This window comes from Terrapene carolina, unplaced genomic scaffold, assembly GCF_002925995.2.
Source record: "Terrapene carolina triunguis isolate 2854851 unplaced genomic scaffold, T_m_triunguis-2.0 Scaffold33891, whole genome shotgun sequence".
Taxonomy (NCBI): Eukaryota; Metazoa; Chordata; order Testudines; family Emydidae; genus Terrapene; species Terrapene triunguis.
Genome location: NW_020698242.1, coordinates 12,810,655 through 12,835,278, shown reverse-complemented (window position 1 = coordinate 12,835,278; position 24,624 = coordinate 12,810,655). Strand labels below are relative to the sequence as shown.

General features: G+C 54.1%; 1 protein-coding gene across 3 annotated transcripts in view; it reads left to right on the top strand.

The window, feature by feature from the left end:
- Positions 1-3,669: 3,669 nt before the first annotated feature.
- The window catches only part of LOC112106321 (protein CBFA2T3), a 64,957-nt gene continuing 44,002 nt past the window's right edge, over positions 3,670-24,624 (top strand). For all 3 annotated transcript variants that reach the window (XM_024199495.3, XM_024199494.3, XM_024199493.3), the window contains exon 1: positions 3,670-4,987. The gene's annotated coding sequence lies outside the window, so the exon portion shown is untranslated. The remainder of the gene's footprint in view (positions 4,988-24,624) is intronic.

The following is a 24,624-nucleotide window of genomic DNA, read 5'->3' as shown; positions in this document are numbered from 1 at the left end:
CATGGGCTTTGCTTAGCTCTTCAGACAAAAGCTTTGTTTCTGCCTTTTCAATGCCGACGCGCCAGTAAAATGTCACGTCTCCGCAGCGGAGGAGATGACGACCTTCACTCATGCCAGGTCTCTCTTTTGGAATGGGTGAAAAGGGATAATTCACCATTCAGACACAAGGGGCCCAATCCTGTGCACACTTACTCACGTGAGTAGACCCAGCAAAATCAACGGGGCTAGTTCCACGAGAAAGAATTTTCAGCACAAGGCCTTTGCTGACTCTGCAATGGAGGCCAAGTAGTTTCCATCTAACGCGGCCATTCGGAAGGAAAATGTTGCTGTCTAGTACTAGACCAGAATGTTGAGGGACACGTGTTCAGGAGGGTGGCGGAGTCTGAATTGTGCATGGGGAATCCGTGTTCACATAGCCCCCCCGCCCCGCGTATTTGCATGTGCCAGCTGGGTGTCTGTCTATGCAAAGGAGGCTCTGCAGGCACCAAGCCCTGTTTGTGTGTGCAAAGGCAGGTGTGCGTGGGTGCATTTTTCCTATGCTCATGTCAGCCTTTGCTTTTTGAAAAATTTGTTTCTTCGGGGCAAACCCTTCTCCTCCCCCCTCTGCAGCTGCAGGGGGTCTGCTGGCTGGGAGACAGGTGGGGCCGCACCACTCATGTGGTGGGGGACAGGGCGTGGACAGCGGAACCCAGCTTCCCGGGCTCCCTGTGAGTTGTCAGTGGGGATGCTTCATGCAGGGTAAGGGCAAGGCCCAGAGGGGTTGGGGACCTGGGAATCCAGCGCTACGTGAATTCTGCAGCCCTTCCCCCTCACCTCAGAGGGCAGGAACTTGGGCCACACAACTGGCTGCAGCAGCTGCTGGGGAGGGAGTCTGCTGCTGCTCCATGGCTGCTCCAAACACAAGTCACAGTCCATCAAAGCCAGGCCTGAGCTTCTGCCCCCAAACTCTGCAGCCTGAGCCCAGCTCTGCAGTTTGAACCTGACCAGCATCTCTCTGGAGAGATCAGACGGGAGAGGGAATCTCTCTTTTTGGACCAACTTCTGGCGGGGAGAGAGAAGTTGGTCCAGTAGAAGACATTACCCCATCCACCTTGTCTCACTGATGTCCTGAGACCGACCCAGCTACAGCAACCCTGCATACATGCATCTCGATGTCATAGGAACTTCCACCATGGTGAGCTGAGCACAGCACCCACCAGTCACCTTCTCTGGGGCCCTTGCTTGCATTTAAACTTTGGTACAGATAAACAGAACCAGTTTGCATCCCGTACCAAGTAACTCTGATGAGAACCTGTCCAGGCCTTGGGCTGTCTGAATCATGGTGTCCAGGCGCTGTTCAGACTTGGCCATTGCAAGATGAGTATCTGCAGGGACACAACAGTGGCAGAAGGCAGTAGCTTGGCCTTTTGTTAGTTCCTGGGGAAGGGGAGAGAGTTATCAACCTCACTGTAATAAGGAATCATTTGGCAGTGAGGACTCTTGTTCCGGATACCCTGAGGTAACCATTTGACCTAATCGTCTCACATGGTGAAATCACATTGATTACATTTTGCCCCACATCTCTCTGCCGGCCAAAGACTAGAACTCCGGCTGACTGCGGTGGGAACAGGATTAACCCCCAAAGAGGCAACCCGATCTCGAGCCAAGGGACACACCCAAAAATATCAGTGGAAGCATGTCCAGATGTGGAGCTGGTGTCTCCAGCAATAAATCTGCATGATTCAGCTTTTCTGATGTAACCAACTGACAATAAAACAGGGAAATAAAGTCCAGTCTGTTGTAGAGTGGAGGAAGTTTAGGTGATGGAGGTAAAATTGGGTCTAAAATCATAGACTCATAGGCTCTCGAGAGGTCATCTGGTCCAGTCCCCGGCACTCAAGGCAGGACTAAGTATTATCTAGACCATTCCTGACAGGTGTTTGTCCAACCGGCTCTTAAAAATCTCCAACCATGGAGATTCCACATCCTCCCTAGGCAATTCATTCCAGTGCTTAACCACCCTGACAGGTAGGAAGTTTTTCCTAACGTCCAACCTAAACCTCCCTTGCTACAATTTAAGCCCATTGCTTCTTGTCCTATCCTCAGAGGTTAAGGAGAATAATTTGTCTGCCTTCTCCTTGTAACAACCTTTTATGTACTTGAAAACTGTTATCATGTCCCCTCTCAGTCTTCTCTTCTCCAGACTAAACAAGCCCAGTTTTTTCAATCTTCCCCCATAGGTCAGGTTTTCTAGACCTTTAATCATTCTTGTGGCTCTTCTCTGGACTTTCTTCAAATTGTCCACATCTTTCCTGAAAAGTGGTGCCCAGAACTGGACACAATGCTTCAGTTGAGGCCTGAGTAGAGCGGAAGAATTACTTCTCGTGTCTTGCTTACAACACTCCTGCTAATACAGCCCAGAATAATGTTCCCTTTTTGCAACAGTGTTACACTGTTGACTCATATTTAGCTTGTGATCTGCTATGACCCCCAGATCCCTTTCTGCAGTACTATCAGAAGGGAGTAAAATGTCATATGGGAGTAAAATTGGGTCTAAATGAGTGACATTGGAGAGGTGGCACTTCTGTTCTAAGGCTGAATGGGGTCAGAGTAGGATGCCTGAATGAAAGTCCCATTGTTTTCTTGGGGAAAAGTCACGCTGGTCAACATCATTTCTTCATGGCTGCCTTGACAGGTCCTCTCCAGCAGGGGCTGCTGTGTCATGACATGGATCGTGCTAAAGAGGCTTCAGAAAGGAGGTCTTGGGGAATTATTATATTAAAAAACAAAATACAAATAATCCATGTGTGTGTCAAATGCTCCACAACAATGCACACAGGCAAGCCACCTGACAAGCCCAACAGTTACACAGGAGGCCGGGCTTATTTCTAGTAGAAACGAATGAACAGCTGTTCCTTTTTCTACTGGCCCTTGCACTAAAGGAACAACAACTTTGTAGTGGAATTGGTATGTGGGGAGGGAAACTTCTTCATATGTGTGTGTGTGTGTGTGTGTGTTATTCAAGCTGCAAGGGGGGCATTTAAAAAGTTTTCTGTGCTGATAGATTTTGCAACTGAGCATCTGATTTCTTCTTGTAAAAAGTCTCAAGCCATGCCCTCTTGTAATCATGGCAGCAGCAAGAACTTGTGAGCAGCCTCTGTAGGGACTAAAGTTGGAAGAACTCAAAGCAGAGCAAGCCCAGAAGAAGGGAGCCTGGAACCACAGCGCGCCACAGACAAAGGGAAAATATAAAAGGGAGAGAAAGAAAACGGAGAGGTGTGGAGCATGTTAACACACACACTCAGAGTCCTGGGCAGGGGCAGTTAATCATTGCACTCTGTGCATCTGAAAGGTGGATCCGTTTTGCTTCTTCTAGAAGATATTCAATTCGATTTGCATTTTCCACATTGCAACCCCCCACTCGGCCCTTCCCCAAAGAGGAGGAGCGGGAAAAACCCACCCAGAAGAAACGCAGCCATCCGGCTGCGTGCACCGTGACATCTGCCGCGAAGCCGGCGGGGATTGCAGCAGTAGCGGAGCGCCCCCTGCAGGGCGCGGCCGTGAGGTGCGGCCCGCCCGCCCGGCTCATCAGGCATAGGCTGCCGGGCGCTGCATCAAACTGAGAAGCCGCGGCGCGGGCGCTCAATCAGACGGGAGGCGAGGCAGGGAGCGGAGCGGAGCGGCCGGGGCTGCTGGCGATCGGACACCATCAGGAGGAAGCCCTCGCTGAACCGACCGAGCGCTGCTGGGGCGGGAGGGTGCAGCGCAGCGCACCGGCCCCGGGAGTTAGCCAAGAGCCCGCAGAAAGGCGGGTTTGCGAAGAGGGAGCAGCGGAGGCGAGATGCACCGCGAAGGACGAGCCGCTCTGCCTCGCAGGACCCGGGAGCCGGCCGCCTGCTGGGGGCTGGCCATGCACTAAAGGACCCGGCCGGGGGCTTCCCCTGTGCACACGCCGGACCGCCCGCTTTGGAGGGGGTGGGATCGCCTCGCACCTCCAGGCGCCCCGGGGAAGGAAGAAACCCCCTGCGCCCGGAACCCCTCGGAGCTCGCCCGGGGGCTGCGGCCGGGCTTGGCCGACCCGCTCCCCCACCGGCGCTTTCGGGGCAGGGGTCGCTAAGGGAGGCGCTGCCCGAAGGGGAGGTGGCGGGGAGACGGGCACCGAGAGGCGGCTGCGGGGCGCCTGGTGCAGCGGGAGGAGGAGCAGGAGGCGGCGGCTGGGCAGCCTGACAGCTCGGGGAAGTTGTCCGAGGGAGATTACACGGCGAAGCCCGCCCCAGATGGCACTGGGCAGAGGCGAGCGGAGGAGGCGGCGGCGCTAGCGGAGTCCCCCGGGGCTGGAGAGAGACGGAGCCGGCGAGCCAACGGGCTAAACAACAGGGGTGGAGCAGATCGCCGCAAAGAGCAGCCCCCCGTGCGCCCTGGGGCTCCCTGGCCGCGAGGTCTCCTCGCTCCATGGCCCCCAGCCGGAGGGATGAGCCCCGACGGGCGTGAAGGGGGCAGAGAGAAAATGAGAAGCCAGGCGAGAGCGGGGGGTCTGCCCGGGCAGCCAGCGGGCAGGAGGTGAAGAGCGCCCCGGGGGGACGGCGGCCGGTGCCGCCAGCGCCACATACCAAAGAACCCGGGCCCCGCGCAGCGCAGCGCCCGGCGCTTCCTTTCCCCTCTCCTGGCTGGCGAAGAGCCCCAGGGCCAGCGGCGGCCGGACTGCGCCGGGGCAGCGCGCAGAAGGAGCGCAGAGACTGAGGACCGCGCTCCCCAGGGGAGCTCAGCGCGCCCGGGAGAGGGGAGCGCCCAGCCCCCGCAGGAAGCCTCGGGCAGGTGCCCGGGGCATGGGAACAAGGGCGCAGCCCCCTGTCGGCCCCCGCGCTTCGGCCCCTGCCCCCGGCAGCCCGCTTGGATTAACTCCCGTTGGGTTTTGCTAGAAAGCCGAGCAGCGCACCCGCCGCCTCTGGATCCCGGCTGTCTCCGGGCGTGTGAAATTACCTCACGGCTCCTTCCCGACCTCCGGCCAGTAAGTCCCTCTCCTCCCCACGGGGGAACGTGCGCGCGCGCGTGGAAGTGCCCTGGGACTGGCGTGCCGGGGCAGCCCTCTGCCCTCCCCCGGCCGTGGGAGCGCTCCCCGGCGGCTCGCGGGGGTTGGCTTGCCCTCCAGGTGCGGGGCTCCTGCAGGAGGGGCTGCGGGGGCAGGGGCGGAGGACGCGGGCTCTTTAAACTTCCCTTCCAGGCAGACAGGGTCCAGTCCCTCATGCCGGTCCTGCTGAGCGCCAAATGGGGGGGCCTTACCCCCCCTTGCAGACAAAGGCAGGGAGCGATCCTCCTGGGGCTGCGTGGGCAGGCGGGATCTCCCCCCCTCCCCCGACGGAGGCTTGGGTTCATTAGACAATTAGTTGAGAGCAGGAAGGCTCCTGCCTGTCCCCATCCCCGCGTGGCGGGTGGGAAGATGCGGGGCTCAGGTCCCGGCTGGCGGGTGCCTGTGGGGGCGGGGGATGGAGGGGATGCAGCAGGTGAGGGGGCCGGCAGCGGACAGACAGAGGCGCTCGGGGCTCGGGCTCCACGGCCACACAGCTGGTTTGAGTCCCGCTCCAGCTGGCCCCAGCCCCGACGGGTTCTCCCCGCCCGGTGGCCCGAGCTCTCTGCCAGGCAGCGGGACACTCCGCGGGAGCTGGGGATTGCCAGCGTGGGGGGAGAGACACACGCCGGAAAGCTGGGGAGAGCAAGTGTTTCTTCCGTGGGGCTAGGGAGGAGCTAGGGCGAGTGAAAGAACTTTTTTTGGGGGGGGGGGTAACCCCCCTGCCAGGCTGCCAAGAGCCAGGTCTGTCCTGCCTAGTGATCTGCGCAGCGGTAGGTTGGTTCGTGGTAGGTTTTCAGTGGCAGGCGGCATGTGCAGCAAAGCTGCGGTGTTAGAGATCATTGTCCACAGGACGAAGCTGGGAAGTCAATAAAGGGTCAGAAAAGACAGTGGAGCAACTGACCTGCTCCCCTGTAGACTGTTCTACCGGCTGCCACCAGAGCTGGAGTTGTCCCCACCAAACACTTGGCTCAGGGCAGTACCCGAGACAGCATTTAGCATGGCCGTGCCCGGGCGGAACCTCTCTGATTCCCAGCAGCAGTCAATATTTGTTTTAGGGCAGTGCCCCAAGCCCCAGGCAGGGTCCACCCCCCTTGTGCTGCACAAACAGAGCAAAGCCACCACCCCTGCCCTGAAGATCTCACCGTCTAAATAGCCAAGGTTCCCCTGAGGGCCACATGTGGGGACAGACAGTTAGACAGCAGGGCCACCAGACATGCAGTGCAGGGGAGAGAGGGGAAGGAGAGAAGCATTTCCCTTTCAAGGGAGCTCTTCTGTACTTTGCTGTGGCTGAGAATGTTCCTTCAGGCCTGGTAGCCTGGTGCCCAAATGTGGGGTGCCGCGTTCTAGAACCTGTTCAAGGGCCTGGCTTCCAGAAGGGGGGGGGGTGCTGGGCACTTCCTGGGAATCAACCCCCTGGAAGGAGTCCATTAACCCCCCCCGCCCATCCTCCATGGAGGTACCTAACATCAGTAGTCACTGTGGAAAATGTCAGTCTGCGACCATCGAAGAATGGTGGCTTGTTTGGGGCCTGATGCTGCAGTCCTCACTCAGGCAACTCTCCAACTGATGTCTGGAGGAATTTTGCCTGAGGAAGGACTGCAGGGTTTGGTGTTGCCCTTTTCTTCTGCCATGGACCAGAAGCCAGTCCTGGGCTGAGAGCGCAGGGTCCGTGTTCTCTCCTTTGCAAAGTGGAGTGTCCTGTGTGGATGCTTTCCCGAAGCCCCGAGGCTGGTGTTTGAACACTCCATAATCTGACGCGGCCACCAGTTCCACAGGGAAGCGGCCTCATTTTGTGCCCACCTGCAGCAAATCTCTCCCATTTTTGCTTCACAAATTTTCCCTTTCTGCACGACTGGAAGAAGTCATTTTCCTCCCTGCACGAATGGCTGCAAGAGCGGCGAGTCAGCCCCTCCTCAGAGGCATAAGAAACCGTCAGCTCCACATCAGACTTTCAGAGTGGCTGACTGATTGATTTAGACTTAGTGGTGAGGAGATGCATAATTCTTCTCAGGAGACTTTCTGAGTCATAAGGAAGAAACTGAGGGCTAATTGAGATACATGTATATGTGCTACAAAACAATTTGATGTAGGTTTTAAAACAAGGGCTGCTTAGGAGGAATCCAGCTATCTGAATTTGCCTTAACATGCTTCTGATCAAAATAGTAATTAACCAGTGTAAGAATCTGTCCCGTGTTTTCCATTCAGTGCCCCTGGCTTGCAGAATTTCATTACAGATCTGTCTTCTGGAGTATCCAGTCTTCCTGCTCAGCAGTCTGTCCAGTGTGTCTTAATGGCGCATTTGGTTCTGATGCAGCAGTTGTGGCCCGAGGAAAAACAGCAATTCAAAATATTCCCCCCAATATCCAGGAATCCAAATCACTTTTTAACATGACGAGCCAAGGCCCCGTTTCAGTAGTTCAGTCCCACTGGTTTATTGTGGAGGGCTAAGTGCATTGCGCCAAATCATTCGGCACTGCATGTTGTGTCCTTCCCAATCTGAGCTTGCAACCAAGTATATGTGTGTTTTTATTTCAACAATGGATTGTGGTGCCGGATAGCCACTGAAATGACTAGAGATGTGGTAAAGGGATGGGTCAGCTTGACAACTAATGCCTGTAAAGAAGCTCATTTCCTTATGTCCTGAGAAGGGAAAGAATTTTATACAGCCAAATTGTCCTTTGCTCTTTTTGCTCTTTTTTACATTTTACTTTACTCTCATCTTGGGCAATGAAAATCAGTGAGGTCAATTTCACTTCTGTTTAGAGTCAGTTTCATCTTTAGGTTCTTGTTAAGTATTTCCCTTTCAAATACTGCAGGGGAATGCTCATTTGATTAGAAACAACTCTTTTTGTTGTTTTTTCCTTCTTTTTTTAGCTGATGAAACCTTTCTACTGATCTTAGGTTTTCACAAAAAGCTTGTTTTTACAACATTTTAATTTTGGGTCAGATGTGAGTTGACGGTGTCCGTTATGTTGAGCAATGGTCTAGTCTGCCTTTAGTTTAGAAAGAACATCTATGCATGCTCCCTCTGTTGTACTCTCCCAATGCCTGTCCAAGAACAATTCTGCCTTTAATTAAAAGGGAATAATAATCCTTTGTTCTTTTATCCGAGGATCTCAAAGCACTTTGCAAACATCAGGTCTCAAAACCCCCCTGTGAGGTAGAGGTCAATATTGCTATTTACAATGGAGATGACTAAGAGACAAAGAAGTTCAGTGACTTTTCCAAAACCACAGGCAGAAGCTAAGGATGGAACCGAAAAGTCCTGCTTCCCAGTCCTTTGCGCTAACCATTAGACCACTCTAACTCCCCCAGCAACAAACTGAAGCAGTGATCTTGGAGAGGAAGTGTGTGAAAGTCAGTGCTGACTTGGAGAGATGTTTACTGAAACTTGACGTGGGTTTTTAACAAAAAATATTATACATCATTTTTATGACTTATACTCTATTTGTTTGCTATGCTGGGAAATGACTTATGTGGGGTCAGTTGGGGACGGGCTGAGTTTTACCTCTCGAGACACAAAGAAGGAAAGTCCTCTTTGATTTGAAATGTATTTCCCTTCACATAAAAATAGAAGTTAGAGTTTTGCTTTTGTTTTGATTTGTGGGACTTTACAGTGAGCCAGAGAGTCACTGGGAAGGAAAACAAAGATGAATTTTGCTGTACAGAGAAGGGTTTTTCTGTCCACTGCTTCCAGTCAGACTCAGCCCATGTCCCATCCAGCAGGTAAGGTTTTACTCTTTACCTGTGGTTAGTGGCATTTTTAGCACTCTTTCCCTTCCTTCTAACTTGGGTAAGGCCGTTCTAGGGAGCCCAGGAAAGTGACCATGCTATCGGTGGGGTTATGTACAGAACCCCCCTTTGCTGTCCTTTATTACAAAAGGGAGGCCTCACTCCAGACCTGTTTTCACACACACTAATCTCTGGGGCTCTTGTGTTTTGATATTTAGAGGCAAGTAATTTAAAAATGCATGCTTGTGAAGCTGAATTCATAGAGCGATGTAACATGCAAGACATTCATTGCACATCATTTTAAGATTCTTGCTCTTTTTCACTTCTTGTGTTTTGGGTCTTTGTCCCCCTTTTGAACCTGGGCAGACTGAGATGCATGGGTATGCCAGTCACGGGAAAGAGACCTGGTGGGAAGGAGCTCTCGGATCAGGGAAGCCTCCCACCATGTTAAAGAAAGAGGCCCTGAAGTGGTGGTATAGGCAACCAGGAACAAGGTGGTAAAATGTTCCTGCCTCAGCCAATAACAATCAAATCCCAAAGTGCACTCTCCAGCTGCAAGTGAGGGCATTTCGGAGTCATTTCTGATCTGGCTGGCTGGTTGCTGACTGTGGAAAGGTGCAGTTTTTTGTTTCATTGTGAAGCCCCGTAACTGAGGAGTGGGTGATGAGCAACACAAATCTCCTTTTGGTCCAGTGCGGCCCATGAGCTTACAGTGTATCAGAGGTTATGAAAAGCTAAACAAAGCCGACCTGATGTCCCCTGAGAGCTAGTGGCAACACATTCCTAAGGGGGAAACAGGGACAGGAGGACACGATTTTGGCTGTGATCACAGCAGCTCTCTCAAGCTAAGTGTAGCTGGACTAGTCAGTTCTTGGATGGGAAACGTCCTAGGAAAATCCAGGGTGCTGAAGGAAGTGGAGTCAGTGCGTTGGTAGGTGGCACTCTTCTCTCTCAGACCATGTGGAGCCAGTGCCACTACAGAAATGGTGTTAAGGGGGCCCCCAGAGGTCTTTTGGAGGAAGAGGCCATAAAATGTAGATCTTGAGCCCAGGCCCTCATTAAAGATGCCATGGTGTTTCAACTGTAGTGTTATTTGTCCTAGTCACATTCCAGGGGTCCCATTCACCATTCCTGCACCGTTGTGCAATAATTTACACTGGTGCAAAAAGCATGTAAAATGCTGCCAAATCAGATTGCACTAGTGCAAATGACTACAGAAGGCCAGGGGTGAATTGGCTCTGATAATTATGTTCAGCCTTCCTAAGTTCCCCTTGCAGTTTCATGTGGCTATAGTATCTTCTCCACTTCCTGTCCTAAACCGTTGTAGAACTTTGCAGTGCCCTGTTAAACAGCTGCTGCATTCCACCCTGTGGCGTGTGAAGCACATTCCAGTGTCAGAGCTATTTGTAAAGCGCTATGAGACCCTTTGGGATGAAAGGGGCTACATGAATGTAAGTTATTGCATTATTTGATGGAGGTCAATGGATTGTTAGTGAACTGGACCGAGAATAAAGGGCTGCCTAATAGGACAGGAAACAGCAGTTCTGTAAGTGGACAGGCTGCGACTGTGAGAAATGCCGTAATGTTTGCAGTTGGGATTACATTCCAGTGTAACGGGCCATCACCAGCGTTCCAGCCAGCGCAAAAACACGGCTATTGGGGGAAAACAGCAACATGCGCATTAGACTGTTGTCACATTTCAGTGTTTATCAGACGTGATAAATGAGAATTTTGTCTCCGTCTAATTGCTCTGATGAGCTAAAAAGCCAGCAGTGTGTTTTGTGATGAGTGCGTTTGCAGTTTGCAGCAAGAAACTGCTGCGAAGGCAGGGCCTGATCCCACCCCCGCTCCATGGCCGCCCAGCCATGGCAAAACTCCCATGGGACTCTGCAGCAGGTCCTCAGAAAGAACCAAGCCCTTATTCCTCTGCGGCAGCTTCTTTGTAAGCAAGCCAAACTCCAACGCCACCACCAAGCCAAAGCAAACACGTTAGCATCCGCTGCATTCCCGCTGCCTCCCATTTCAGTTTGGGAGAGCTAAGAGGAGCCATTGGAACAATCCCTTCCGGAGTGATTAGGACGCTCGGTTCGTCACTGCCTGCTCCTCCATTTACACCAGCGCAATGTGGCGTAGAACGCGAGGACATGCTCTTTGCACTGGTGCAGGGCAGTGGGGAGTCGCCCTGATTTCTAGGGAATTCCTGACTCCAGGCAATAGGTCTGTCCTCCACAAGGGCTTTGGGACTGATTAGGAACATGGACCACGAACTCCAGCACCTGGGGCCTGATTTTTTCCTTCACCTGAAGGCCACTTTACACTGACATTTGCACTCCCTTTACATCACCTGAGTGCTGTAAAGTCACCTTAGTGTAACGCAGGATCGGGCCCATGGCATGCATTCTGCATTTCAGAGTACTGAGGGGCACTCAGAACAGACAGCTGCACGAGTCGCCCAGAGAGGAGACGCACTGTGGGCCCATGTGTGTTTCACCTGAAATATCGCTCATTACTTCTTAGCATCCCCTGAGGGCCGGATCCTGCACCCATATAAGTCAATAGCCAAGCTCCCACTGAGTCCAGTGGTGCAGGATCAGTCCCAACGTGCAGTTCTGTTCTTACGAGTGACTGAAATAAGGACACTGGGGTGGGGCTCTAGGGTGATTGTCTGTTAGTGCCCCCAGATTAGAGGGGCTCAGTTTATCTGTAACAATAGCTCCTTTGATCTGCCAGTGCTGGACGCTCTCTCTGGGATCTGTGGGTTCTTTCCACCTTGCACGTCATCGGTGGAATAACGATCAATCAGCCAAAATCTGTGACACCTGGGCAGCCCCACTGAGGATCATTTGTGGTGGATGGCCAGCCCTGTGGTGAGCAGTGGGGAATACCTGGGTGTAGGTGTCACCCATTGAGGGAACGTGGCCCTGCGATTGGAGCGCCAGGTGGCTGTGCTGTTGATGATGCATGAGAAGAAAGGCCCAGATCCTCAAAAGGTATTTAGGCACCTCACTCCAACTGATTTCAATGGGAGAGACTGGGCCAGACCGACTCTGGCTCTCTCTCAGAGCTGCGTTGGCTCTGCAGGGCTTAGGAGAACTTAAACAACTTATTTTTGTCACTCAAGTGAGCTGCTCCGATTTGAAATCTGCCCAGGGTCAGTTCTGCCGAGTAACTCTGGGCCGTGTTTACTGACCCCCACTTTCAGCTGGGAACAGGTACTGTACCACCCGCCGTATGGCCCATTGCTTTCAATCACACGGAGGCAAAGCTCCCGGCCTCCAGCTTCTTACGGCTGCATGACAGCGAGATCAATAATGTCTCCGCTGAGCAATGGGGCAAAGAAGAGAGAGGCGGCTTTGAATGAACCCCTCAGGCCTGAATTCTCTTTGACACTAAGGACCCTTCGCGTTAATTTGGCAGTGAAAAGGGCCCTTACAGTGAATGTGAATGTCATTTATGCTCCCTTTCCACTGCCAGCGTGGGGCAAAGAGCCTCAGTGTGAATCAGAATCTGATCCTGAATGTTTAAAGCCCAAGCCTACCCCTACGGATGGCAGGAGGAGTTTTGCAATTACAGAATCAGGCCTTTAATATGACTAGTGAAAACTCCTGCCGGAGACTTTCCCACGCCTGACCCCTCCAGCCCCACCCAGGGTGTTCTCGACAGAAAGGGCCCATCTTGTTTTTAATATGGATAGTCAATCGGGTAGCAGCCCCACCTTTAGGTACCCACAACTTTCCTTTGGAAGATGCACAGCAAATACTTCCGGAAAGCATGCAAGGCACTTCCTGTTCAGTTTGCAACATTCCTGTTGATTCCCCCTCCCCCGTTATTTTATTAAATCTCAGACAAAAATGTGTTCAAACTGAACACAAGATTTTAAAAAAGAGAACCCCAGAGACTCCAACAGCCCACGTGCCGTCAGCAGCCTGACTGTGCCCCTCTTGAAGTCAATAGGAGCTTGGCTTCCGCCATCCATAGGGGCAGAATCGGGCCCTGCCGTTTTATAGAATTGACTAACATTCGGCAATTTGCATACTCCGGGGCCTGATCCTGTAAACGAGCTCACATGGCGCTCCCGCTCATTAGGCCTCGAGAGAACTCTAGAGTTCTGGCATCTTCCTGGCTCACCAACTCTACTCCTCCCACCCTCTCCACCTCCTTCCTCCACTGCTCTCTCTGCACACGAGCTTGCCAGTTTCTTCCAAGAGAAAATGGACAAAACACAACCTGATCTTCCCCCTCCGCTCGGCAGCGACTCTCTCCTTCTCTCCTGCCACAGTCGCAGACGCTTCTCAGCTGCTTTCTTCCACTTGCCCCAGTGACCCCATCTCCTGAACTGCCCCCACCTCCTCTCATCCCTGCCTTACTCTCTTTAGCTTCTCACTCTCCTCTGGCTCTTCCCCCTCACAATACCACCATGCTTCAGTCTCCCGCATCTTAAAACACCTGCCCTTGACCCCGCTGGCCTCTCCAGCCACCCCCATCTCCCTTCTCCAGCTCAGCTCTAAGCTCATTGAACGCGCTGGCTGGAGTCCCTCTCCTCTAATTTCACCCGAGACCCTCTCCAGTCCAGCTTCCGCCCCTTGCACACCCCAGAAACTGCTCTTGCCAAGGTCTCTAATGAGTCCAAACCCAGTACCAGTACTCCAGCCGCATCCTTCTTCACCTGGCAGCTGCCTCCAACACAGCCAGTCCTGCTTTACTTCTGGAAATCCTGTCCTCCCTTGGCTTCCGTGATGCTGGTCTCTCCTGGTTCTGCGCCTGCCTCTCTAATCGTTCCTTAAGCGTGTCCTTCAGAAGATCTACCCCCTCCCTCTTCCAGCTTTCTGTAGGGGTTCCACAGGGCTCTGTCCCTGGTCCCCTCCTCTTCTCCCTCTGCACCATATCTCTGGGGTATCTCATCTGCAAACACAAAGTCAACCTCCACCTCTGTGCTGCTGGCTCACAGATCTGTTCTGCTCCAGACCTGTCTCCTTCCCTCCAAACCAGGATCTCAGCCTGTCTCTCTGACGTCTCATGGATGTCTAGCATCAGCTCAAGTACAACGTGGCTAAAACGGAGCTCCTAATCTTCCCCCGCCCCCCAACCTCCTTTCTTGATTGCTGTGGACAACTCCGCCGTCCTGCCCGTCACACAAGCCCCTCATCTGGGCGTCAGCTTTGATTCAGACCTCTCTCTAGGTCTTCATACCCAGGCGATGTCTAAATCTTGCCAATTCATTCTGCAGAATAGCTCTGCATACGGTCTTTCCTATCCACCCATGCAGTTCAAACTGGCATCCAGGGTCTCATCATCTCAATTTCTGCAACAGCCTTTTCTCTGGCCTTGACAAATGCAGCCTTGCCTTGCTCAGACCCACTCAGAATGCTGCTGCAAAGATTGTTCTCCTAGCCCCTGGCTTCGAGCACGTCCCTCCTCTCTTCGAAGCCCTCCACTGGCTCCCCCTTCTCTACAGAAGCTGCCTGTCTTTGCTCTTCCTAGCTCCACTGTCATCTCGCAGTTGGTATCGAAATGTCAACTCCCACTTCCAGCTGGCCCATTCGACCAGCCTCCAGCACCTGCTTGTTCCATTTTCCTGCTTTCTCCCAGGTTGCCCCTCACGCTTGGGAGAATCTCCCCATGAACATCTGCAAAGCTCCCTCCTCCTCTTCCTTCAAATCCTTCCTTGATACTTGAATGAGAATCTCTTTGGGGGCAGAACCACTGGCTTTGGTTCTGTGTTTGTACAGCTCCTAGCCCCAGTGGGTCCTGGCCCAGAACTAGAGCTCCTAGGTGCTACGGAAATACAAATAACAAATCCTGATGATAACAACTGAGGACTCTTCTCAGAGCCCAGCAGATCAGAAACCAAGAGGAGGGGAACCAACAAGTGCAAGGAAAGTCCATGGGTCACCCCTGCCTCATGCCAGTGCTCCGACAGCGATCAGTGGCGCATGTCAGGCGAGCGGGATTTGGCCCCATAGGCAGCAATGTAAACTCCGTCACCCGCCAGTCCCGTCTCCACGGAAGCTGCCCCTTTCTGTGGCCTCCATTCCCTGTGTTTTTTGCATCCAAGACTCTCTTAGCATCGCTGTGAGGTGTCCCACCAGCTGGCTCCCTGCCCTGCTGAGGCTGGGAATTGTTCGAGATGATGCCAATGTCTCTCCCCACGACCGTCCAGGATACTTAGCCAACACGTTCCTATTGATTTCAGTGGGACCTTTGAAATCGGGGTCAAGCTTGTCACCAGCCTTAGACTGCAAGCTCTTTGGGGTGGGAACTGGCTCTGGCATTGTGTGTTTATAGTGCCTAGCACGACAGGGCCCCGATCCCGGACTGAGGTCTCTAGGGACCAGATCAAAGGCCTTTAGGCACCTAAATACCTTTGGAAATGTGGCCACAATAGAAATAATAACCAAGCATTCTAGCAAGGCTGGAGGAGTGACTCTCTCGGGCAGATCGCAGGACCCCCCCCCCCCCCCCCCCGCGGCGAGGCCTGTAGGAAATCGGCTGCTTGGAGGGACAGATGGGGAGAGCCGACACTTTGTGTGTTCATAATAACCAAGAGGAATTTGTGTTTGTGCATCTATGGCTGTAAATATGATGCGTCGTTGTATTTGATTGGCTCACGCTCCTCCCCACCCTCCATATGTCACTTGTCTTCTTGGGTGGGGCAGGAGCCGGGCATCTGACCCTGCTCCTGCTGAAGGCAGTGACAAAACTGTGGACTCCGGCAGCGGTTCAGGCCCTAGGTCTTTGCATATGGCTGTACAGCCCGGCGCAACGGGGCCCCAGTCCTGACTGGCACCCTGCGCTCTTGTAATACAGACATTAACAACCCATTTCCTGGGTGTGCCCAGCCTCCTTCTGCCAACAGCATCCAAGAGGTTAACCCTGACGAGCTGTCGGGAAAAGCTCCTAGTCTGGGGGCAAGAGAGGGCAAAGGCTGGGTGGGTTTTTGTGTTGCCGCCTGGTGTCAGGACTCGGGCTACTTGCCAAGCCCCCAAAAGGACTGCCGTCCCCAGCAGCGCCTGACCGCCGAGCAGGCATGTCAGAACACGCTCCGGGGGCCTGCAGTGCTCCAGGCGTGTACGGCCGGATCCCGTTGCTCTGTTTACTCGCAGTGTTTAGTGAGTGTGTTTAAGATCCAGGAGCGCCAGACAGCTGGTAAATAGCATGAGGGGTTGTGTGTGTCTTTTGTCATGTGACTCCATCATTAAGCACTAAGCTGCCCACCTGTTCCTCCAGGAAGTGACACAGCGTCTCAGTCCGGTTTCCAGGTAACAGCTGACAGGATGGGCTAGTGGCTGGCACTGGTGGCGAGGACAATCGCTAAGGTGAAATCTGGTTGTGGGTGCCCAGCAGGAAGACCCGTTGGGCCTGGTTGTCAGAGGTGCTGGGCACCCAGGGGGTTTGGGAACAAAATTCCCTTGTGAGCAGAGTACTCCAGATGAATCCGCTCTGGGGCTTGCTGCACGTTCCACTCTGAACTGATATGGCAATTCCTACAATCGCCCGTGAGAGACAGAGTCACTGCTCAGCTCCTGCCCGAGGGAACCCCACCCCCTTTCCTGCCAAACTGGCTCGAACCCCCTGCAAGACTTCGTAGCCTCAGACGCTCCAATGTGCAATACCCGGGTTGAACCCGAGATGGTTTTATAGGCCAGGCTGAAATGCACAAAATACTCCCTTGTCAAATGTGCCCTGTAAGGAAACCCGCTCCCCGCTGCGGCTGCTCCGCAGCCCCATCTGCTTGCTTGGAGAGCTTCCCACAACTGTGATGCTGAGGGAGGAGGATTAGGAGAGTCTAGTCCAAATCAGCCAGCAGCACGAGGGATCGCTTAGCAATACCAGTGCAGGCATCTATTACAGACAGGCTTGGTTTGAACGGTGCAATAAACACCCCGCAGCCAAAAGCACTGGAGGGTGGTGGAAGGAGGGGCCTCGTGGGAGGAATTCACACCCGTGTGCAGTTAAAAAAACACCTTCCTGGGGCCAAATGCATCCCTGGTGCAGCCCCATCACCTTTGGTGCAATTACACCAGGGATGCATTTGGTCCACAAAGAAGATGATGAGGTGGGCAGGCAAAGTCAAGTCCTCTTCGCCCTGCCCCCATAACCACCTCTATGTCTGTGGGGCAAAGGCCCGGTGATTTCGTTCTGCAGGCATCCTGCTGACGACATTTGCAGGCAGAGACACCACTCCCCTTCCACAGGCCCGCCCTCGGCACGACTGTACTCATCGACCGTAGCATCTCTCTGCTGCTGGGGCCAACTCAGACCCGATGTTTCCAGGTGGGACACTGTTACCACCCACAGAGCTGCACCCACTTCCCCCCCTTGCCCCCTGGCTCTCGCACTGACAAAGCAGAGGTGGGAGGTGTATTTCAGGGGGGAGCCGCAGACCTGTTCTCCGTGGTATAACGTAACGATAGAACACGCTGTGGTCCTAGCCGCCCTTAATAATCCAGCGCTTAGTATCTGGGGCGATTCCTGCTGGAACCATCCACCAGCTTTGACTGTCTAACATCTTCAGCCCAGCAACATGTAGGGTTGGGCCGCGCGGGTTGCTGGTGCTGAAGATGCGTCTGTGCGGATGACTCTCTCCGGGACAGTTATTCTCCCCTCCGGGCTTTCTCAGCAGCAGCCTGCGTGCTCCGTGTCTCTGATACTTCGGTTGTGAGCCATCCTGGGTAGTGAACATGGTTACCTAGCCGCTCCCTCTGCCTCAGATTGCAGGATGGGGCTGATGCACCGGGGAGAAGGGGGGCAACCTCCTGCACCAACCCCTCCCCACCCCCCATGGGCAATGCAGAGCTGCGGCTTAAAAGCCACAATTAGCCCCGGCTGTGTGGGTGTGCTGTCCCCGGGGGAGGGTGAGCCGCACTGTAGGGAGGAGCTGGGGCTGGGAGGAATTCCACTGCCCGTCACAGACACTCTTTGCTCTCCCTGGTAGGGGTGTAAGGACCCTTGGCTACAGAGTCCCTGTGTTCATGCAGGGACAGTGGGTCCTCCTGGAGCAGAGACCCAGCCAGGGTTTGCAATGTCTGGAGCATAATTCAGAGCGCCCAGTGCAATCCAACAGCACAGCTGGGCTTGGCAGCCCATTTCCCACCTACTCCCCGGGCCAGGGCGTTCTCTTAGTCCTCATCCCCCAGGGAGTCACCTGATGAGGTTAGCCTGCTCCATATACTGGGCTCCTGGGGACTGGAGCTAAGTCCCTTTTAATCAGGCTTGGGGAAGCCTTATGGTGAGCCGGCTGGTGAGGAGGGAGGCGGGCGTGCCACCCTAGACTGCCCTCTGGTGGGCAGGGCCAGCCTCAGGTTGGTGGGGCACGTGTGGGGGGGGGTAAGCGTGCGTGCAGCAGGCGAATGGCTCTCCAAGGTGAACCCACTCCCCGCGAGATCCTGGCCAGGAGGTGAGGCCTCCGTGTAGCGGCTGTGAAGTGAGCCGAAATCCCCGGAGCTGGCTACGAGCCATTGTTTTCACCAGCCACCTTAATCCATCATTATCTGGGCATATTTCGGATCCTTGCCAAGAGCAAGGTGGGGAGGGGAGCGCGGGGGGGGGAGGGCGTGTGCATCACGCTTTCCCTATTCCCATGCCATCCTTTCTGCTGCCTGTGTGTAATTAACAGAGTAATTAAAAACAGGAGGAGTTAATTGGTATTCATTTATGTGGCAGATGTTTTTAATTGAGATACGAAACAATTTACCTGTTTACATAAACAATAGCGAATGAAGGCTTGTAAAACAGAGATTTAAAAAAAAAGAATTAAAATGATTTCCTTTTCTCACCAAACTGGCTTCTCACTGGAAAGCAACAGCCAGGATGCTAGCAGACGCTGCTGAATTGATGGCAGAGAATTAGGGTGTGGTTATTATTTATCTGAGTTACAGTTGCCTTAGACTGAGATCAGGGCCCCTGTACGAAGCCATAGTGAGATTCCCGCAGAGAGCTCACCATCTAAATAGACAAGACACAGAAAGGGTGAGAGGGGAAAGGTCACGCAGCAGTTTATTGGCAGACTGGGAATAGACCCAGATCTCCTGGCTCCCAATCCAGTGCACTGGCCGCTAGCTCACGCTGTCTCTCCGGTGCCTGTTGGGTTTTTGAAGTACATTTATCCCCAGAGGAGTGCGTCAGTCTGAAGTGGGTCCAGCTGTTAAATTTGGATTGGGTCCTCCTCGGAGGCGTTTGGGTTCCTAGCCTGGCCCATCTCTAACACACATCGTTACTGAGGGTTATTTGTCGGACGACAATGAGGAAACAAAGAGGAACGGGACCTCTGGAATTGGCAGACTAGAAGAAAGTGAGTCCATGTAGTCCTTGCAAAACGGATTGAATCAAGGCTCCATAGTTAATGTTAAATAAACCTTGCAAAGTGAGATGCGAACTCCTGGGGCAAGTGGCTCTGGAGTTCTGTTATCTCATGGTGAAATGACTCGCGTTCCCGAGCGCAGCCAGCGGGTGGAGCCCTCCTCCGCCGAGGCTGCTCCGCCTGTCTCGCGATGGAACAAAAGCTCTCTCGTTTCATCCCCGTTGCCAGATTAGCCCGGTGCGTGTTCATGTGTCAGGCCGCAGGGGGCCCAAGGGCGTGGAGTACAGTTGTGAAAGGAGGTGCCTAATTCTCCAAGGACAGGCCTGGCTGTGTGGGGATCTGCTAGGACCTGCCAGCTCAAGGCCAACCCACTGTAACGAGAACGTTTTGTCAGAGCCATGGCCCACGCTGGGGAGTGCAGGAGCCGGGGCTGCTCGTGCTGGTGGGGCAGCCGGGAAGGCTCTGCCTGCAGGTACCTTAGGGCAATAACCCTCGGCCAACAGCTTGGGCCTGGTTTCAGGGAGGTGGATTGGGCCCCTTCAGTGCTTGCGCTCGCCCCTGCGGTGTCTGGGGTGGCCGTGGTGCTCCGAGCTCTCGCCCGGCCCTGGGCCGGTTCTAGGCCTGGCTCTGGGCCTTTGCAGAAGGGGCTTTCTGGAAAAGATCAACTTGAGGCCGTTGGCCCCTGGTTAAAAAAAAGAACTTAAGAAAATGCCAAGTCACCATCCCACCTGCCTCCTGGTGCCTGTGACGGGGAGGCGGCCCAAGAGCCCTGTCTGATGAAGGGGGGTGTCCAGGAGGCAGTGCTGTTGCTGCTGGGAGGAATGGTGCCGGGACTGGGGAAGTCACAGAGAGAGCCAGTGTCCCCCAGCAGCCTGGGGAGAGACTTTTCCCCCAGCTGGACTCCTGGACTGATATGGGCAGGGAGATGTCAGCATGGGATTCCCCATGGCCAACAGGCCCTGCCCTCCCTGCTGGGCTGTGCATTTCATTGCTGGTAGTTTGCGGCCTCGGGGAGGCTCAGGAGCTTCAGAAAAGCTGGACATGCAGAAGTCCATGGGGCCGGATCTAATGCATCCGAGGGTGTGGCGGGAGTTGGCGGATGTGATTGCAGAGCCATTGGCCATTATCTTTGAAAACTCGTGGCGACCGGGGGAGGCCCTGGACGATTGGAAAAAGGCAAATATAGGGCCCATCTTTAAAAAAGGGAAGAAGGAGAATATGGGGAACTAGAGACTGGTCAGCCTCACCTCGGTCCCTGGAAAAATCATGGAGCAGGTCCTCAAGGAATCCATTTTGAAGCACTTGGAGGAGAGGAAGGTGATCAGGAACAGTCCACATGGATTCACAAAGGGCAAGTCATGTCTGACCAACCCAATTGCCTTCTATGATGAGATAACTGGCTCGGTGGCTACGGGGAAAGCGGTGGACGTGATATACCTTGACTTTAGCATAGCTTTTGATACGGTCTCCCACAGTATTCTTGCCAGCAAGTTAAAAAAGTATGGATTGGATGAATTCACTATAAGGTGGATAGAAATATGGCTAGATCATCGGGCTCAACGGGTAGCAATCAACAGCTCGATGTCTAGTTGACAGCCAGTATCAAGCGGAGTGCCCCAGGGGTCTGTCCTGGGGCCAGTTTTGTTTAACATCTTCATTAATGATCTGGATGATGGGATGGATTGCACCCACAGCAAGTTCACGATGACACTAAGCTGCGGGGAAAGGTAGATATGCTGGAGGGTAGGGATAGGGTCCAGAGTGACCTAGACAAATTAGAGGATTGGGCTAAAAGAAATCTGATGAGGTTCAACAAGGACAAGTGCAGGGTCCTGCACTTAGGACGGAAGAATCCCAGGCACCGCTACAGGCTGGTGACTGACTGGCTAAGCAGCAGTTCTGCAGAAAAGGACCTGGGGATTACAGTGGATGAGAAGCTGGATATGAGTCAGCAGTGTGCCCTCATTGCCAAGAAGGTTAACGGCATATTGGGTTGCATTAGTAGGAGCACTGCCAGCACATGGAGAGAAGTGATTATTCCCCTCTGTTTGGCACTGGTGTGGCCACACCTGGAGTATTGCGCCCAGTTTTGGGCCCCCCACTACAGAAGGGATGTGGACAAATTGGAGAGAGTCCAGCGGAGGGCAACGAAAATGATCAGGGGGCTTGGGCACATGACTTATGAGGAGACGCTGAGGAAACTGGGCTTGTTTAGTCTGCAGAAGAGAAGAGTGAGGGGGGATTTGATAGCTGCTTTCAACTACCTGAAAGGGGGTTCCAAAGAGGATGGAGCTCAGCTGTTCTCAGTGGTGGCAGATGACAGAACAAGGAGCAATGGTCTCAAGTTGCAGTGGGGGAGGTTTAGGTTGGATATTAGGAAAAACTTTTTCACTAGGAGGGTGGTGAAGCACTGAAATGGGTTACCTAGCGAGGTGGTGGAATCTCCTTCCTTAGAGGTTTTTAAGGCCCGGCTTGACAAAGCCCTGGCTGGGATGATTTAGTTGGGGATTGGTCCTGCTTTGAGCAGGGGGTTGGACTAGATACCTCCTGAGGTCCTTCCCAACCCTGATATTCTATGATTCTGTGATCTGTCTGTGTGTTTCTAATGCAAGGTCCACACCCGTATAACATGGGACCGTTTAACATGGCGCTTGCCAGAGGTCATGTGCTGGGTGAGCCAGGGGCTCAGCTGGGTTTATGGCCGCACAGCACCGTGTTTCTAACCACTAGGCAACACGGCCGCCAGCTGCTCCTCTGCTTAAAATGGTCAAGAGATTAACCAGCAGAAGGGGCTCCGCTGACTCCCCGCCCGCACTGATCTAGACTGTGGCTCACAGGCCTTCTAGGGGCATTGCTGGCAGCCATGGCCGGCAAAGCAGTGCCCAGCCGGAAGGCACCAGTGAGGGCTAGAAACCCTTGAGTTGAGCTCAGCAGGGAATCTAGAGAGCTGGAGGGAAGGGACAGAAGCCCTGCCAGTGAGGACTTCTGAAAGCAGACTGGAAAACAGACCAGTCCTGGCCTGCACCGACGGGCTGCAGAGGACCTAGCCGGGCTGTTCCATCGCGGAGGGCTCCACCTGCGACAGCGGCACCTGTATAAAGGGAGGTGTGAACTTAACCTGATCCAGGCACACCGATGCGCACGCAGTTAGTTCGGTAGAAGGCTTGCTGCAATGCGGCTCCAGTCAGTCAGGACCCAGTGTAACTAAACCAAAAGAAGCCAAATGTCGCCTTTGGCACTGGCTTCACTGGTTCAGTTTAAAAGCCGACTCAGGTGATACCAGTGCCATTTTCTCGTGTGGCCAAGCCGGGAGTCAAGGACCCGCCTGTCCCGCCCTCAGGCACAGAGTGACGTCTTGTTCCATGTTCTCCTTGCGCCCGGGCACCACGTGTCTGGTTGGTGAGATGCTGGTGAGACACCTAGGCCCACCGCTCCACAGCGGGCCCTAAGATAGCCACAGAGAGCAGGAAGGGGCCTCGCTGGAAGGCAGAGTGTCCGCATATTGAACTCAGCCAGACACATGAAGCTCTGAGCTGCGAAGGGGCAGAACGCCCCAGGTAAGCGGGTCCCTATGATCTCCCAGGTTACCCCAGTAGCCTCCTTCGGCAGCCTAGTCAGGTACCGCCAAGGCCTATGTCTTGGCTGGTGAGAAGTTGAGTCGTTAAACATGACAGCCCGAATTGCTCTCTTCCAGGAGGCTGTAACGGCACAGACAGGGTTTGCCTGGGCAGTAAAGGGCACTTTCCATCACTGTCCTTGGGTCTGGGAACTGAGTGACACTGAACTTAGGAGGGAGCGGGGTGGAGAGGGGAGGTTTGGACACCTGAGCTGTTCCAGAGCCCTTCTGTCACTGCTCTATGTCAGCCTCTGAGCACATCTGGTTCCCGGCTATCCTGCAGCGTTTGTTATGTTATGTTATGAAGCCAGGCTTCATTTATATGATGCATGGGAGTTTAATTGATTTGATATGATTTAAAAAGGCGTCATTTGTCCTGACACAGGCTTAGAACAAACTGAAAGCAACTGCGCCTGCTCCCCTGCCCCCGCCCGCTGGGCTCCCCAAAATGTTCCACTTCAGATGAGCTGCACAATGTTGTCATGGCAAAAAAACTCCAAGGCATCTACTCAGAGCATGGCTGTGGGGCTCCCCCACCGGAGCCGCTGGGAGGACCTGGGTATCGCTCTGGGAGGACATGAAGGGAAGGAGACGGCTCTGGAGAACGGGGCTGGTGAAGGCTCTGGGCCTAGCGCTGCGGGGACGGTTGAGTTCCGGGTTCTGCTGCATGCTTTGTTAACGAGCCTTTGTGTCCTCAGCTCGTTAGCAGTTTGCTTTTCTTCTGACCTCAGACTGCATCAGTCTCGTTTATTTCTGCTCCGATCATGAGCTTGGCTCGTCCGGGGCCCGCCCCCGCCCGGCACAGAGCAGAGAGCTAGCCGTGCAAACACCAGGGGGACGGGGCTCGCTTAGTGACAGCATGTCCGGGGGGCAGCATGTAGCTAAGTGCCTCATTAGTAGGGTGAGGCGGCCGTAATCGCAAAGTCCCCCCAGCCACTCCTCCCAGACGCGGTGCCCCTTGGAGGCACACTCGGGAAGGAACTGGTCTAGATTGGAACCCACTGGGGGATGCTGCAGCCGTCCAGAGCCAGGCAGAAATCACCCTGAGCTCACAAGCAGTCCCAGGAGGGGCTGCAGAGAGCGTTGTCCGAGGAAGGATGGCAGGGGCTGGCCTATGCTAAACCGTGGCCGTCCGTGCCTGAGGGGAATCTTGCTGCGGTTCTGCCCCGGGCCGCTAGCCTGGCTCATTCTCCTCTGCACTTCCAGCAGTTGCTGTAGGACAGGGTCTGCGACTCGTGGTGCAGCTGTGCTGGCAGGAGCGGTGGCTCAGGCACCAGTGCAGGCCAAGTTCAGGTGTCCCTGCCACTGTCAGGAAATCCTGCGATGGGAACGCTGCCCGAGGCTGGCCGTGCTAGTGGCACTGCACCGCTGCTGACTGCTGCCAAGTTAGTCCCTGTTGCCCCATCCACCAACATAACCCAAATGCAGTTCTGCTTTTCACCCAGTTGGCTGGCCTGAGAGGGACACAGGCTAACACCCCCGGGAGCACAGAGCATCACCTGCTAACGCAGCCACTCGGCAGTGTGGACGCAGGTCAGCGCTGCTCGAGTGCTGCTGCTCCACTAGCCCCTTTCCAATTCCCTTCCTGTGCCCGGAAAGGACAGACAATGTCCCCCACAGCGCGCTGGGAAGGAATTCACAGAGCGGCTCAGCTCGGTGCAGTGCCAAGAACCAGGGGTACGTCCCCAGAAGTCTTAGCATCACACGCGAGTGAGTGTAGCACCCGTGTGGACACGGCAGCTCCAGTGTGATTTCACCATCCTACTCGGGCTAGGCTGACGAGAGTGTAGATAACTCCAGTGAGGACATAGACAGACAATGGTTCTCTGAATACTAGGCTGTCTATCATCTGTCTAGCTCCATACGCCCCCTCTATCTATCTATCTATCTATCTATCTATCTATCTATCTATCTATCTATCTATCTATC